This window comes from Cololabis saira, chromosome 18, assembly GCF_033807715.1.
Source record: "Cololabis saira isolate AMF1-May2022 chromosome 18, fColSai1.1, whole genome shotgun sequence".
Taxonomy (NCBI): Eukaryota; Metazoa; Chordata; class Actinopteri; order Beloniformes; family Belonidae; genus Cololabis; species Cololabis saira.
This window is the reverse complement of record NC_084604.1, coordinates 12,981,609-12,998,795: the sequence shown is the minus strand read 5'-3', so window position 1 is coordinate 12,998,795 and position 17,187 is coordinate 12,981,609.

Genomic DNA, 17,187 nt, shown 5'->3' with positions numbered 1-17,187 from the left:
GGTCTGGGTAGCCATAGCTCTGTGCAGCTTGCCAGCAGGTCATCCATGAGTCTACAATTCCTGCTGGGACAGGAGGTTTTGCCAAGAAAGGAGCCGGAGGGAGAAATGAGAGGAGAGAGAGCCAGATCTATCTGAGGGAGCGGCCCGCAGGCGACACGCTCCCTGTCAGTCATGTCCGAAAACCTGCGACATGACGAGGACCACCTGTGCGAGGCTGCTGGTGAAGCAAACTGACCGCAAACCAGTTCCTCGAAGTCCGGTAGGAGGGGCACCCGCACAGGTACGGGGCGGACCTCCCCGAGCTCCTCAAACCGAGAGGTGGGTGCCATAAGGTCGTCAGGGGGGGCCACACCCAGAGCCCTGGCTGCCCTGCCAATAACCTAATTGAAATGTGGGGTCGAAGAGCTTCTGCACCGACCCCACTTTGCCCACAAGACAGGTCATCGTAGTCAGAAAAGACCGTCTCCACGTCGACCTCGTCGCCCACCTCCTCCAACCCCAGAATGGGGGGGGAAGGAGGGTCAACACAAGGCCAGCCTACTGTTTTAGGCATAGGGGGAGGCAGAGTGCCCTGCCAGGGTCTCGAACACTCCCCTTGCCCTAGTGTGGCTTCAGCCCCCGACCTCCCAACTTTCCGCTTGGGCATCTCGGAAAGAGGGGAACCTGCCCGCTTCCCGGAGAAAAATCTACAACGGGCCTCTCTGGTACGTGCAGAAAAAATAAAACAATTCATGCACGACTGTGGGCTTTCTCTGGCCAAAAAAGCGTGCTGAGGTCCCAAACACTCAATACATTCATCGTGACCATCCTCCAGAGGCATGGGAACCTCACAGCTCATACAAGAGCCCTGTCCCTGCTGGGCCGCCATGATTGCGCAATCAGGGGGCGGGGCCGACAGTGCCCGGAGCGTCACTGCCTGTTTACACCGGCTCAGGTACCCAGACAGGCTTAGCTTCTTCACTGATAGCCTATTCCTGCCTTCTCGCCTCTCTTTTTTTTCCCTTTTACACTTATAACAAAAAAAGAGGGGGGGGGGGGGGGGACGCTTCAGCCGCCCGGACTCAGCCGGCGCTTAACGCGGACTCGGCGTCTCCTCACGTGCCGGAGGCAGACGGAGCTCTTAACAAGCGCGGATCCAACGGACGCGTAAACCCACGGAACATGGGCTATACGCCGGAGGGTACCGGAGGTCAGTACAGGACCAGCCGAGCGCGTAAGCTCACGGAGCGTGAACAATACACCGGGTGGAATCACGGTCGCCCTGACCGGAAGGCAGCACGGATCCAACTGAGCGCGTAAGCCCACGGAGCATGGACAATACACCGGGGATCACGGCCGCGTCTCTGGTTTAGAAGAAAAAGATAAAAAGGAAAAACAGCAATCCAGGGAGGCTGCGCGGAGACAGACGCCCAACCACAGCTACGATGGGTAAGTGGATTCACGCTGCACCTTCTCTAACACGGATCGTCTCACACTTGCACCTTGACTCAGGTGGAGATCAAACAATCACTGATTACACGCCAGCACAGGTGCTTTATAGGTAAACCTAAGGGCGTGTGGCCGGGCAAGCCGGTGTGTCTTAAAGAAATATCCACGTACCTTGACAGCAGGGGGATCAATCCCCGTACATATGGAATATGTAACGGAGTGGAGAGATAGTCTCGATACGATAGAGAACTCTTTCTTGCTCCTACCCTTTGCATTGAAGGGTCAGCTTGGCTTGGACTACTTATTCACTGTAGAAAGGCCGTATAAGTCTTCCCGCTTTCATGGCAGCAATAATCAATAATAAACACTAATTTAGCTGATTTTGTTAACAGTCATCTGAATACTCCAGACCAAAACACTGCCAATGATCAATCAATCAAGTGCATTTGACTAGTAGGACCTGACTTGTATGGACTCCCTCATTTCCAATGGCATCAAGGCTGTATTTCTTGTCTTGAATACAGCTATTTATTTATTGGAAAAGAGTATATGTCTTTTTTCACATCACCGTCTGTGTAATTTCAGGTTGAGAATGGGATGAAAAATGGTTTGTGATGTTCATGTTTGTAGCCACATTCTCACCTGAAGTGTTGTTTTCAAACTAGCCACGTAAAGGTGTTATTGTGGATTTCTTTGGTGCTGAAATGTCACATTAATGGATGCTGTGCCTACCTCATAATGTGGTGTGAGGAGGTTTCTGGTCATTTCATGTAACTCTGTGAGGCCAGGCTGATCATTTTCATTTGTGTGGCACATTTAATGTTCAAACTCATTCACAGTTCAAAGTGCTTTACATACAAAAAAAAACATTTAAAAATATTTTGCCTGAACCCTTCATATGCAACCTTGACCTAACTATTCTGTCTCAACCAAAATTATTTCAACCTTGATTGCTGAAATTTAACAGTTTGAGTGCTTTTATATTGTTTGAATTATTTAGAGAAAATTAGTGTATCTTTAAAAGTCAGATATACATTTGTCTGATGCTACAGCATATTAGACTTAATTATTTGATCCAAACAAAAGTCTTACATAATCTCTGTAACCAGAGAATCCCTGTAAAAAAAAAAAAATGAGGCTAGTTTAACAGGATAGGAATATCTTTTTTGTTCCTGAGAAATTGTGGAGAATGTTGATGTCCCTTTTTTTTTTAAAGTTAATTATTGAATGATGTGAGTGAAGTGAATTTACCACTACCATGCGATTTGCGCAATTTTCAGACTGAGATCGGGCCATCACTTGAGAAATGATGAGAACATATTTATTTTCTCCAAGAAAGTATTTCTTTAATGTTACAATAAGGTTGTGGAAAAAGATGTAAATTTACAAGTAAATTTGTTACATCGTCCACGACAAATGTGTCCAACTCAAGGCCTGTGGACCAAACCCAGTCCGTCATCTCATTTCATCTGAAACATGAACACATGAACGTGCAAACGGGATTGTGTACAATTATATTGTTTTAGAGACGTACATGGACCATAATGTCCAACAAAACAGACTCATTTTCTTCCCTGCACAATGATGGCATCTATTCCTTGAATGGCAGTATCTCAAATTAAGGTAATTTCCGACAACATATTTGGGGTAAAGTGATGGATTTGAAGCAAAAAATATTCAAGGAGAGAAAAAAGTTACGATGATGAAAAGTATTTAAAGATAGGCTGCGAGCAAAAACATGTTTGTCCCTAATGGAGTTTTTTTTAGTGGCCTGAAGAAAGATGTCTGTCAAACGTCTGCAGCACTTCTAATGATGCATAATACCGGTATGTTACTAAGCTAATGCAGAGGCAGTTATGTAATATGATTCTAAATAAACAGAGAAAAGAAAACGGCAGTTGCTGTACAGCCTCTCCTTTGACACTTACCTTAATGGTGATGTGTTGCAGGATGAAACAGAGCCTGGCATCCCTGCTCTGTGGTTTCCTCCTTATTTCTGTATACAGAGATTCTTTTGGCTGATTATTACAACAATTTATATTCAACCCTTCAGTCATGACAGCATTTTTCCCATGATCACCTATACCCAACAATTTGTTTACATGCAGCAAAGGTTATACAAGTGTCCGATTTTGCTGAAGAAGTTTTATGTGTCATATTGTATGATTCAAGGATGCAATGGGTCATGTTAAGTAGTTAGTATAAAATTACATGGTAGATGATGTTGCTTATTGTAATTCACCACTTTTAGTCTATATCTTATTATGGGATTGATACTAATTATGCAGTTGTGAATATTTAGACCCAGTTTTGTACATTATGCATTGACATGCATGCCAGATTGTGCAGTAATTAGGGCCTGAGCACTTACAGTGCGAAGGCCCTATTGTATCTGTAGGAATTCTTTCTTCCGACGAAATGAGGGCCTTTTTGCATCCTTAAACGTGCCCCAAAAGTCACCAAATTTTGCACGCAAGCCAGGCCTGTAAAAAAATTCGATATTTCATGGTTTTCATTAATGGGCGTGGCCTAATGGCTCAACAGCGCCCCCATAGAAAACTTTGTGCCTCAAGCCCCACAATACGGTTTGACGTACATGCACGAAAATCGGTACACACCTGTATCATGTGATAACTAAAAAGTCTCTTGGCGCCATGGCCGAAACCGAACAGGAAGTCGGCCATTTTGAATTAAACGTGTCATTTTGGCGAAATGTATACAATTTCTTCAACCGCTTCTTCGCCCGAACCGTAACGTGTACCCAGGTGTGTTATACATCAAAATGTGCGTCTCGATCCTACAACGACGTGCATTACTTTTCTCAGTCAAAAACGTTACCGTGGCAATGATAGATGCCAAAAAGCGCGCCCCCACTTCATCTGGTCTGTCCATATTTGAGAGTTCCTACTTCATTGGCATGAATTAGCCCCGCCCCTTCATCTGATTGGTCGATATCTGATAGTTCCTACTTTCTGCCATAACTTTTGAAGGGTTTGGTATAGAGAGTCGTGGCTGGTGTCATCCGCTAAATTTCCAGGCCTGAAGAATCTACATGCAAGTCATACAAGCGCTTCCACTGCAGCATGCCTGAACGTGCACAAGGGTGCGATGGCCCATTCATCGCTGCTTGCAGCTTTAATTATTATTTTAATTTGCACATATGTGTAGAGTGTGTTTAACGAGAAGCTGTGTACTTGTGAAACTCTTTGTCGGGTATGCCAAACTGCAGTGTTCTTAATTTGACATTTTGAAGCGTTTTTTCTAAACAATAATGAAGCCAGCTTGGCTGTTCTGTGCTGCATTGTTTTCAGGGACCTGTTAAAGGATGTCTCATCTGTGTTTGAATTATATATATATAGAGTTGAAAAATGCATTTCAGATGCAACTTAAAAATGAAGACAAAAAATGTCACTCTTGTCGAGCCTTATTTAAAAAACTACTGCGTTTTTCCTTTCCAAGTAATTAACTTTAAATCAGAAACGAAATGAGTGTATCCCTTAAAAGTTTATATTTTAATAAACCAGTATGAGAGCCCCCAGTCAAATAACATTTTGTCCCAGTCCAACCATAAAACGTAGAAGTAATATTTATCCCAGATCTAACAATCGTGAGAATTATTACACTCTGAAACAACATTAAAAGCACATTTAATACCCATAATTGTATTTCAGTTTATTACTGTTGGGGAGATTGTTGTTATTAAGAGGAAAAAGAGGATTGATTGTAATTAAAACCAATCCCTATTGCCCGAAGTGATAACTTGTTCCATCCAACATAATGCTTTTGCTACCGCACCCCTGGTGCAGCAGTGCTGTTGTTCTGAAATGAAAGAAAAAATAATTAGTTACATCATAAAAAACGGTACAAAAAGGAAGTTCTGGGAAGTTATTTGGTTGAGGAGGATTTATGTTAAGGCAATATGGTGTTTGTTAGCTGGTTAGGTGCAAAGGCACAACTAATGGGAAAATTGGTAGCCTATTAGGTAATTGCAGCTATTTATTATTAACATTTATGTTTAATTTATGATAGAGGTAACAAAGGGGCAGGGTTAAATAAGTTTTACTTCAACCTGCTCCTTTTCGGACACTGTTTTTTTTCCCCTGTTTTTATTACGTTTTTGTTGTTGTTGCTTTTTTTTCTGTATGTTTTGAATTTGTTTTAAAATCTTATATTTTTTTATGTGTTCGAAATAAACAAATCAATCAATCAATCAATCAATCAATGTGCAAGAGTGTAATGTTAATGCACGTTATGTCCATACACATTTGACTCATGACCTGTTGATACTTTTGATGATGATAATAATAATAATTAAAGCTGCAAGCAGCGATGAACGGGCCCTCGCACCCTTGTGCACGTTGAGGCGTGCTTGCATGTAGATGTCTTCAGGCCTGGACATTTAGTGGATGACACCAGCTACCACTCTCTATCAAACCATTCAAAAGTTATGGCAGAAAGTAGGAACTATCAGAAGAAGGGGCGGGGCTAATTTGCAGCAATTATGTTCAAGGACTCAAAACCATGTCCGATGACACCACCCACGAGTCTTTATGTCAAAGCATTCAAAAGTTATTGCAGAAAATCGGAACTATCACATATCGACTAATCAGAAGAAGGAGCGGGGCTAATTCAGGCCAATGAATGTCAAGTTCTAAATACCGAGTTCGATGACACCACCCACGCCAGAAAAAAGGGACTATCAAATATCGACCGATCAGAAGAAGTGGGGGGGGGGGGGTGCTTTTTTGGCGTCTATCGTCGCCACGGTAACACTTTTGACTGAGAAGTATTGCCCATCATCGCAGGATCGAGATGCACATTTTGATGTACAGTATAACACACCTGGATGCACATTACGGTTCGGGCCGCATTAATGGCCGAAGGAATGGCATAAATTGCGCCAAAATTACACAATTAATTCAAAATGGCCGACTTCCTGTTGGGTTTCGGCCATGGCGCCAAGAGACATTTCTTTAAGTTGCGACATGATACATGTGTGTACCGATTTTCGTGCATGTACGTCAAGTCGTATTGTGGGGTTTGAGGCACGAAGTTTTATCTGTATGGACCAATCAGATGAAGAGGGGGTGCGCTTTTTGCCTTCTATCGTCGACAGGGTAACGCTTTTGACTGAGAAAAGTAATGCCCATCGTTGCAGGATGGAGACGCACATTTTGATGTATAACACACCTGGGTGCACGTTACGGTTCGTGCCGTATTAACTGCCGAAGGAATGGCATAAATTGCGCCAAAATTACACGATTAATTCAAAATGGCTGACTTCCTGTTCGGTTTCGGCCATGGCGCCAAGAGACTTTTCTTTAGGTTGCGACATGATACAGGTGTGTACCGATTTTCGTGCATGTACGTCAAACCGTATTGTGGGGCTTGAGGCACAAAGTTTTCTAGGGAGCGCTGTTGAGCCATTTTGCCACGCCCATTAATGCAAACCATTAAATATCAAATTTTTCGCCAGGCCTGGCTTGCGTGCAAAATTTGTTGACTTTTAGGGCACGTTTAGGGGGGCAAAAAGGCCCTCCTTTCGTCAGAAGGATAAAGAATAAAGAATAAAGAATTCCTACAGATACAATAGGGCCTTCACACTGTAAGTGCTCGGGCCCTAATTACCAAATACTGAACTTCTTCTGAGAACTGTGCTTAGACATTTTAAGCACAAATGTCTGTTTGTATTATTTTTTAAATAAAAATCTCAGTCTTTCAAACTTTAAACACACACACAGAGCTTAAAGACCGCATAAACACTTTCATGCATAAATCAGTGCTGCAGTAAAGTGCAGATGCACTCGGTTAGCATTGCCTGCCGATGAGCCATCTGTCTACACCATTTGCTGTGAGACGCATGAAATTATCTGAAAACTGAAAACATCTGCAAATGTTTTGTGAGATTATGGTGAGAAAAGGTTTTTTGTTTTGTTAAAATAAATGTTCTAGCCTTAAGAACAACCCAGGACAAAAACATTACAGGTTAAACTGAACAAAAATGAAGAAATAAAAGAAAAATGTTGATGATTGAGGTTGTTTTAATCCATTAAACTACGACTGAATTATTTTTTTTTTGTGCATTTTTTTTCTTAATCTTTAATGAAAACAATTTTGGAAATTTTTATTCTATTGCAAATATTGTATTTTATTTCTTCCATTTGGAAACTTTTCGGACTGACAGTACTAATAGCGTCTTCAGTTCACAAAAATCTGAATCAATCTGACCTAATTCGAGGTGCTTGTTACATTTGAACAGGGCAATCGAAAACCACTACAGCTTTGTCACTGATTTTGCATGGCAAATAAGGTATCTATCTGCAAAGAAAAAATCACTTTCCCCCAAACAGATGCAAAACTACTTTTATAGTTTTTCAATTAAAAAAAGTCCCATCTTGAGGATAACTATCTATGATGCGACTGGAAGCTAATTGGTCAAAACGTTTTAACTGTGATGACTGGTTCAGAGGATTTCTGTAGAGTGATTACAGCACAGTGGCTTGGTGGTTATCTCTGTTGCTTCATAACAAGAACGGTCCTGGTTGGAATCCCAGAAGGGCCCTTCTGTGTGGAGTTTGCATGTTCTCACTGTCTGTGCTTGTGTGGGTTTTCTCCAGGTACTCCAGCTTCCTTCCACAGTTCAAAAGCATGCATGTTGGACTAATTGGTGATTCTAAATTGCTCATAGGGGTGCATGTGAACATGTGTGGTTGTTTTTTCTATACTTGGCCCTGTGATGAAGTGGGAGCCTGTCTACATGGTATTCCTGCCTTTTTGCAAGGCTTTTGCCAACTTTATTTATATAGCACAATTCAACAACAAGGTGATTCACAGTGCTTTACAGAGACAATAAAACATCATCACATAGGAGAAAATAAAAGCACAATTTAAAATGTAAAAAAAAGAAAAGAAAGAAACAAAGGGAAAGATAAAAACAGTACCGTATTTTCGCGACCATATGGCGCACTGTGTGGAAAGGCGCACCCTCAGTTTTGTGTGTCATTTTTGGTTTTAAAACACACATACGGCGCACCGACCCAAAAGGCGCCGTCTACGGAGACGGAGCTGCACAGACACGCGTTGCAAAACACACACGCGCTAAAAATACAGCAGAAGCAAAACTTAGTTTGATATTTTATTTCACTTTTCACATCAATCAAACCCTTCAAAGGTTCATATTCTGTTTCTGCATTAAAGAATTTAAAAAAAAAACACCGGGTTGCTGCACAAACCTGTCTCAGCCACTGATCATCTCCTCATCCATCCAGCCCTTTTCATTTCACTCTGGCTGGAAAAGTCTCTTTAGGGAACGCTTTTCTTTTAAAAATCCCGACCGCGGCGGTCCCGGGTCCCGCTCCCCGTTTGCTCCCTCGCGCTGGACCGGGTCCCGGGTCCCGGTCCGCCCCCCCCCCGCGCTGGTCCCGCGGCGGACCGGGTCCCGGTCCCGGTCCCGGTCCCGGACCGCCCCCCCCCCCATTCGCCAGTCCGAATTTCCAGACCTGTCTCAGCTTCTTGATCATCATCATCCCTTCATCCAGCCCCCTCTTTTCATTCACCCTTATAATGACTCCGGCTGGAAACCTCTTATGCAAAGTTTTTCTTTTAAAAATCACCATAAGTTTCTGTCCATCAGCTGCGCCAGTCCAGCACCACATAGCCTACATGAGAATCTGTGTGTCGCGCCGCGAATACACACACGCGCATGTCGGGATCCGGTACCGGGTTTGTAACCGACAGATTTGGCTGCAAATCTCGGAAAGTGAAGCTGATCTGACCTGAGACAGACCCCAGAAATCTCTGCTCTTAAAGCGGCCAGGAACCAGGTCATCGGACCCGCTTGGGGAACCAGGAAGTCGGCTGCAGCAGCGACCATCACCGCGCTGCTGCAGCCGCTGCTTTAACCGGGGAATGTGGACGGTTCCGACCGGCCGGCGCTGCAGAACACTCACACACAAGTGTGCTTATTTAAATAGAGCGGAGCAAAACTTAGTTTGATTGTATTTTATTTCACTTTACACATCAAGCAAATCCTTAAAAGTCTTCATCATCTGTTTCGCATTAAACAGCTCAGTGGATGGTCTCATTCACGTCGCAACTCACGGGTGCTTCACCCGCCCCCTTCTCTTTTTACCTTCTATTGGTGGCCGACCTGACATTACCGTAATTCAGGTAATAGACACGGCTCACCGTTTCTTAAGGCGCCCGGCACATTTAAAAAAAAAAAAAAAAAAAAAAAAGTTGCGCCTTATGGTCGCGAAAATACGGTAGTTAAAATAGGATTATGTTTTGAAACTCAAGCTTAAAAGTCTAAACTTAATTCAAATCCAGCTGAGAACAGCTGAGTCTTCACTTTGATTTAAATAAACTGGGTGTTCCAGCTAATCTGAGGCTTTCTGGGAGTTTTTTCCAGTGGCAAAGCCAAACATGGCTTTTCCATGTCTGGATCTGATTGATCTGATCTGGGGACTGATTAAAAAAAACAGATCCCGATGACCAGAGGGGTCTGGAGGGTTCATACCGGGTCAAGAGGTCAGTGATGTATTCTGGTCCTCCAGCCAGTGTAAAGACCTCAGAGCTGGATTTTCAATAAAGGCCACGTAGTTTTCTGAACACCACCGAGACAACCAGCGGCGGAGCGATGACATGCAGCTAAACATGTCATCGCTGTCCGACATGGTTTTTGGCATAATTACACACCGACACAATCTTAATTTTAGTGACTTCCGACTGGCATAGACGGGTGTCATTAGTGGCGACATGTATGATAACTTTACCAAATTTACGATTACTCTTTGCCAACAACTTCGAATTTGCTTCAATGTCGCCCGCTCTGGCCCCTGGGATGCACCTAAATATGGTCGCTGGAGTTGGCCTCACATGCCTCACAATAGAGTCGCAATTAACCAAGGTCGGTTTCTCAGCGGGTGTGTCGCTGAGTGGGGATAAACGGTTAGAGACGTGAAGCGAGTGGTGTCCTTCGACCCTCCTTCTCTTTCCTTTCTCAGTTATTAATTACAAGTATTTCATAACCATCATTATTCTCCATTGTTCTTGTAGTTTGTTGTGCTTGTCTGCCCCCTCCTTTTCTCTTCTGTGCATGTTTGCAGGCCAGAGCTTCAGGAGTTGCATGCTGACCTCCCTTCTGTTCATCCCAGAGCTTGCTTCCACCTGTCTGTATGGATGTCTGCTAGATGCCTGCTGACATCCTGACCTGCAGCCCCCCCCCCCCCCCTTCTGACCGCCTCAGTGACTGCTGTCTACATCTGCTTGTGTAGTTATCCCTGTAGTGCGCCAGTTAGCCATTGTGCCTGTGTCTCTCCTTTCTCTGTTCTTCATTCTTTCTGTCTCTGTCTCTTTTTCTGCTCTGCCCAGCTGGCCTCCGAGAGGAGGATCCCCCCTTATGAACCAGGTCCTGCTCAAGGTTTCTTCCCTCCTAGAGGGGAGTTTTTCCTTGCCACTGTTTGGTTTAAGGTTTTTTCCCACTAGGGGAGTTTTTACCTGCCTTTGTTTATGTTATGTTTATGTAATAAGAGAGACAACTTTTGTTGTAATAGACGCTATATAAATACAATTAAATTGAATATGTGGTTTGTTGTTTTGTTATTTAAAAGTGGTTGTAGTTTGTCTTATTGCAACCTGCAATTTATTGTAGTTTACTTTTATTTGTTCAGTTGTTCAAAATAAAATTGCAATGGAGTTTGAAAACAAAATATGTTTGTGCCTGGTTGGCACTGGCATGGATGGATGGATGGATGGATGGATGGATGGATGGATGGATGGATGGATGGATGGATGGATGGATGGATGGATGGATGGACGGACGGATGGATACCACAATTAAGAACTATGCTTTATAAGACAAACTTCAGAACCAATGCCTCTCTTTTCTTCTGATTGTGGTTCTGCTATTAGTCCTGTGTAACATATAAAGAGTCACTGTATATATATATATATATATATAATTTTCATCATAGGTAACTTCAACTATGAGAGACAGAATGGGGGGAAAGAATCCAGGAAATCACATTGTAGGATTTTTAGCGAATCAATTGGTAAATTTCTCGGTAAAATAAGTATTTGGTCATCTACAAACAAGCAAGATTTCTGTCTTTCACAGACCTGTAACTTCTTCTTTAAGAGGCTCCTCTGTCCTTCACTTGTTACCCGTATTAATGGCTCCTGTTTTAACTGGTTATCAGTATAAAAGACACCTGTTTTAACTGGTTATCAGTATAAAAGACACCTGTCCACAACCTCAAACATTCCAAATTCCACTATGGCCAAGACCAAAGAGCTATCAAAGGACTGAGAAACTAAATTGTAGACCTGCACCAGGCTGGGAAGACTGAATCCGCAGTAGGTAGCAGCTTGGTGTGAAGAAATCAACTGTGGGAACAATTATTAGAAAATGGAAGACGTACAAGACCACTGATAATCTCCCTGGATCTGGGGCTCCACACAAGATCTCACCCTGTGGGGTAAAAATGATCAAAAGAACGTTGAGTAAAAATCCCAGAACCACACAGGGGACCTAGTGAATGACCTGCAGAGAGCTGGGACCAAAGTAACAAAGGAACCATCAGTAACGCACTACGCTGCCAGGGACTCAGATCCTGCAGTGCCAGATGTTCCCCTTGCTGAAGTCAGGACATGTCCAGCCCGTCTGAAGTTTGCTAGAGAGCATTTGGATGATGCAGAAGAGGATTGGGAGAATGTTATATGGTCAGATGAAACCAAAATAGACATTTTTGGTGGAAACACAACTTGTCATGTTTGGAGGAGAAAGAAAGCTGAATTGCATCCAAAGAACATCACTGTGAAGCACGGGGGTGGAAACATCATGCTTTGGGGATGTTTTTCTGCAAAGGGACCAGGACGACTGATCCGTGTAAGGGATGAATGTATGGGGCCATGTATCGTGAGATTTAGAGTAAAAACCTCCTTCCATCAGCAAGGGCATTGAAGATGAAACGTGGCTGGGTCTTTCAGCATGACAATGATCCCAAACACATCGCCCGGGCAACGAAGGAGTGGCTTCGTAAGAAACATTTCAAGGTCCTGGAGTGGCCTAGCCAGTCTTCAGATCTCAACCCTATAGAAAATCTTTGGAGGGAGTTGAAAGTCTGTGTTGCCCAGCGACAGCCCCAAAACATCACTGCTCTAGCCTTTGTCTGGTGTTAGCTTTCTGTTACCATCTCCGATGTTAACGGGTCGGTTTTGACCCGTGTTTTAAATCATCTCTAAAATACACTAAAAGCATTTATCCATCATCCAATTTGTTTCTCATCTCTTGGTTACATTGTTAGGCTTCCTTATCCATGAAAATATTGGTTTTAATATTTTTGGTGTGGGAACTCTGGGCCTTTTTTTGTCAGTATAGCCCTTGATTTCAATTTAAAAAACTGGTCAAATGAGCCTCAAGAGAATCATATGAATAAATAAAAGGTTGTTGTGTTACCTGGCTATTACTGAGGGGTATTAGAACACATCTCTTAAATAAATTTGTTTCATTTATTTTTTCATTTTAATATTATTAACTATAATAACATCTATGGTGTTATGGGTCAATTTCGACCCATATACATTTACCTCAAGGAAATGGAACAAAAGTATTTTTTCAGCAATAGAACTTTAAAAAATTGTCACAAGTGAGATTGTGACCCTGCAGGCCAGTAGACAAATCAAGGACGACACGTTTTCCTTGGTTCTTCTCAGGGATGCCAGTCGCAGCTTTGCCTGTGTAAATCTGTAGCTGTTTTTGGCATCGCAGGCTGCCCAGATTTTTATGCCGTACTTCCCTGGCTTACTGGGTATGTATTGCCGGAAGGGGCATTTTCCTCGGAAAGGGAGAAGACGTTCGTCCTCTGGCCCTGGGTTGAACATCAGTGGAAGGAGCTGCACCCAGTTCTCCCAGACACCCCTGATGGGGGCAAGCTTGTCAGATCTTGCTCTGGTATCCCTGTTGTCAAATCTGAGGACTCGTGATATCATTCGAAAGGTCTGAAGTGACATTGTTGCCCAGAAAATATTTCTGCCTGTCGATGCATCCCAGAGATCAGTGGACTCATTGCAGGATCTGTACACTCCAGCAAGAAGAAGAACACCAATATAAGCATCCAGGCATTCCTCATCCATGTCTTTCCACATGTCGCCATGGACTTTTTTCCCCTTCAAGGTTTGTCATAGCAATTATGACTCTTTTTATTGACAATGGCATAAATAAAACATGTTTTGATATCACTGACTCTTGTCACAGCAAACCTTGTGATTCCAGGGGTCTTTTTGATGACATTTTCAGCAGCTGCCCTGCCATGTACATCATGAGGTACTGAGCTCCAAAGTATCTTTCCATTTTTGGACTTGAATTTTTCAGCAGGAGAAGCTTCAGCACCAGTGACCTCCTCGTCAGACTCACCAGATGTGTCAGTATCTTCTGGATGATACTCCACATCGTCTTCCTCCTCAGAATCCTGCTCCTCTGCGTCACTACGCTGCTCATTGTCGTCTCTATCATTTTCACCAAAAATATAGTCCAGAACTTGGCTTACTGTTAATCTTCTTCTCATCTTTGCATGCTGCAAACTGGAGATTTGCACTCTGCAAGTGAAATGAGTGAATTGACCTACATAGCTGGACATGCCCGACTTTATTTGCTTTTGTTTATGTGCAGGTAAACGAAGACAAAAATCCAAAATGAGAATCCACTGAAGCTCACATGACTGGGAGAGGAGCTGGCTGTCTGACAGTGCACTTATGATTTCAGTTTTGGCTCTAATTATTGCTTTATAAGCATAATTTTATAACCGGGTCGAAACCGACCCTAACCCCACAAAGGTAACAATTTCAACCAGAGCATTTTATAATTTAGTGACAAAAATTTTTTTTATATTATTTTGTTGAAATAGAGGTTCCTGACAAAGTCAAAAAGCCTTGATGCAATAAACGGATTTTTGTGGTAGTTTTATGAATTTAAAACCTAAGAACGGGTCGGTGGCGACCCTAACACCAGACGAAGGCTAGAGGAGATCTGCATGGAGGAACGGACCAAAATACCAGCAACAGTGTGTGAAATCCATGTGAAGACTTACAGAAAATGTTTGACCTGTGTCATTGCCAACAAAGGGTAGGTAACAAAGTGTTGAGATGAACTTGTGTTATTGACCAAATAATTACCAAATAATTACATTTGTTAAAAATAACACAATGTGATTTTCTGGATTTTATTTTTTCATTTAGTCTCTCATAGTTGAGATATACCTGTGGTGAAAATTATAGGCCTCTCTTATCTTTTTATTTGGAGAACTTGCACAACTGGTGTCTGACTAAATACTTTTTTGCCCCACTGTATATATGTATACATACAGTACAGTTGAAATAATTGTATTTTCAGAAATATTCCTGTTTTTATATACAATCATTTCATCAGTAAAAAGAGAAGTTTCATTCCAACTTTATGGGAACAGTGTGTATAATATATTGTATAAAACTCTGTTCAAACTTCAGAATTTCACAGCTTATTTCAGAACTTTTAGCCACTTTCTTATATTTTTGATGACATCAAATTCCACAGGCAATTCCAGAGGTATGGAATGACACTACACGAAATAGAATTCAACTCATCACAGCAGAAAGATCTTGACATGGCCTATAATAAAGAGAAGATACAGATGGAGGCCAGGCTATCTGCTCGTACCTACAAAAGAAAATATTGAGCTGGAAAGAGCTGAATACCTAAGGTTGACATGAAGCTAGTCAGTTGAGTCCTTCATAGAGCCAGATTTACAGTATGTGTGGGAGCATAATTTCAGCAGTGAATTATGATTGACAGGTTCTGAGGAGTGATAGGCATGTCTTATCTTTATTTTTATGCTGCGCAGAGGAAAGGAGGAGGAGGAAGAATAGGGGTAAAAGCGAGGACTTGGTGAGTCATTAAACACAGAAAATGAGGCACTGATACATTTAGAATAAATTTTAACTCAGTTTCGACCATGTGAAATAGTCAGGCAAGCATGGCACGAGAGATAATAGCAAATTGCATACATTTTAATGTGCTTGACAGAGAGGGATCAGAGAGTATTAATCCATAGCTTTGTCGCGCCCCATCCTGCTAATGTGGCTCTTTAGCAAACCATTATAGCCTCACTCAGACACAGACAAATGGAAAATAAATGGGATGGAGACAGCTTCCATATGAAATATATGTCAAGAACAATCATTTAGTTTCATTAGAGCTTAAAAGTACGGCGTCAGGTAATATAAACTCTTCCCAAATATGACTCTAGTTTTGAATGTAACTAAATTTGAAAGTTGACATGTTCCTCTTCAGAAACAATACCTACATTTTATTATTCATATTAAAAATGATTTGTTAATCTGTTATTTAAAACATTCACTCAAGTTTGATACCCTTGATACCCTTCTTACATTGACAGGAAAAACAATATTGAATAACACTATCATTTGAATAAATTGTCAGCACTGACCTCTTATAACTATATTCATGATTTTCCCAAAATGTATCATTCAGTGTAATCTACTGGCAAAAATGCAAAATGATATTCATACTTTGTTTTTATTTGCGTAGAAGTATGTGAAAATGTCAAACTATCAGGTGTTTTCAACACCTTACAAATGTGTTAATTTCATTTTTTTCTTTAATAAAGAAAAAATAACAAACTTGTTAATTTCTGCGGGTGCTGAGGGTTACCCCAATGCCTTTTTACACAATAATAATCACTACAACTTTGAATTGCCTTGCTGTTGAATTGTGGTATCGAAATAAACTTGCCTTACAATAGCCCAAAAGGTAGTCACCTCTGTTATGATGTCCACTGTGGCACTGTAAGCTAGCTCTATCACAATTTCAGTCAGATAACTCACGCAGTAAGTTTGAAACACTTGTAAAACATATTTGGCTTTGGCGTTTAGGACTTGTTGGAGCCAATATGGGTGTTTTTTGTTTCTTTTTGTTGGAAGTTAATTTTGGGTGTTATTTATATACCAAGCCACAAGGGGGCAGCAATAACCTTGGTAATGGGTCACGTCACGCAATTAGGTGATAAATAGACACAGGTGTGTGGGCGCAGCGTGTTTGGAACCACATGAAGAATAACGTTTCTTACCGCACGCAGCACGCAGCACGTATGTTAAACCCTTCATTAAATGTTATATAAACTGCAAAGAAAACAACATCCCACAACAATAAAGAGAGAGAGAGAGAAGATCGGCGAAGCAACAACAAAAAAACAATAAGGTGCGTGTAAAGAAGTTTTTATCTAAGGTTCCATTCACCACCGTGGCTAATTGGGTCACAACAGGACTGATCCCCCCACCCCCGGAAACTAATACTTTAGCATGGGAGAATCTCCGTGTTGCTTTATTCCTGGCCATGTTGTTTGGTTTAGAATGTTCTTGAACCAAAGATGTCATCTTGACAGCAAGAGATGTGTTTTTGAAGCTGCTAATGTGTTCTGGTGTTTTAGCTACCCTCATGTCTCCACACTGCTGGAGATGTGTTAAAGCATGAAGGAGAAGTGGGCGTTATGTAGACTGCTGGTGACATTCAGTAGTTAAATTTATTCCGTTTCTTTTTAGTGCACATAAATTGTTTACTTAAACATGATCAAATACCACATGAGAAATCTGAAACCTTTGATAACTGTTGGTCGAGACAAAATTATGTATTTCATCTTGGTGAATGAACAAAAATGTACTTTAAAGTTTGGAAATCTCAGGCCACTTGTTGGCACAGTGGGTTAA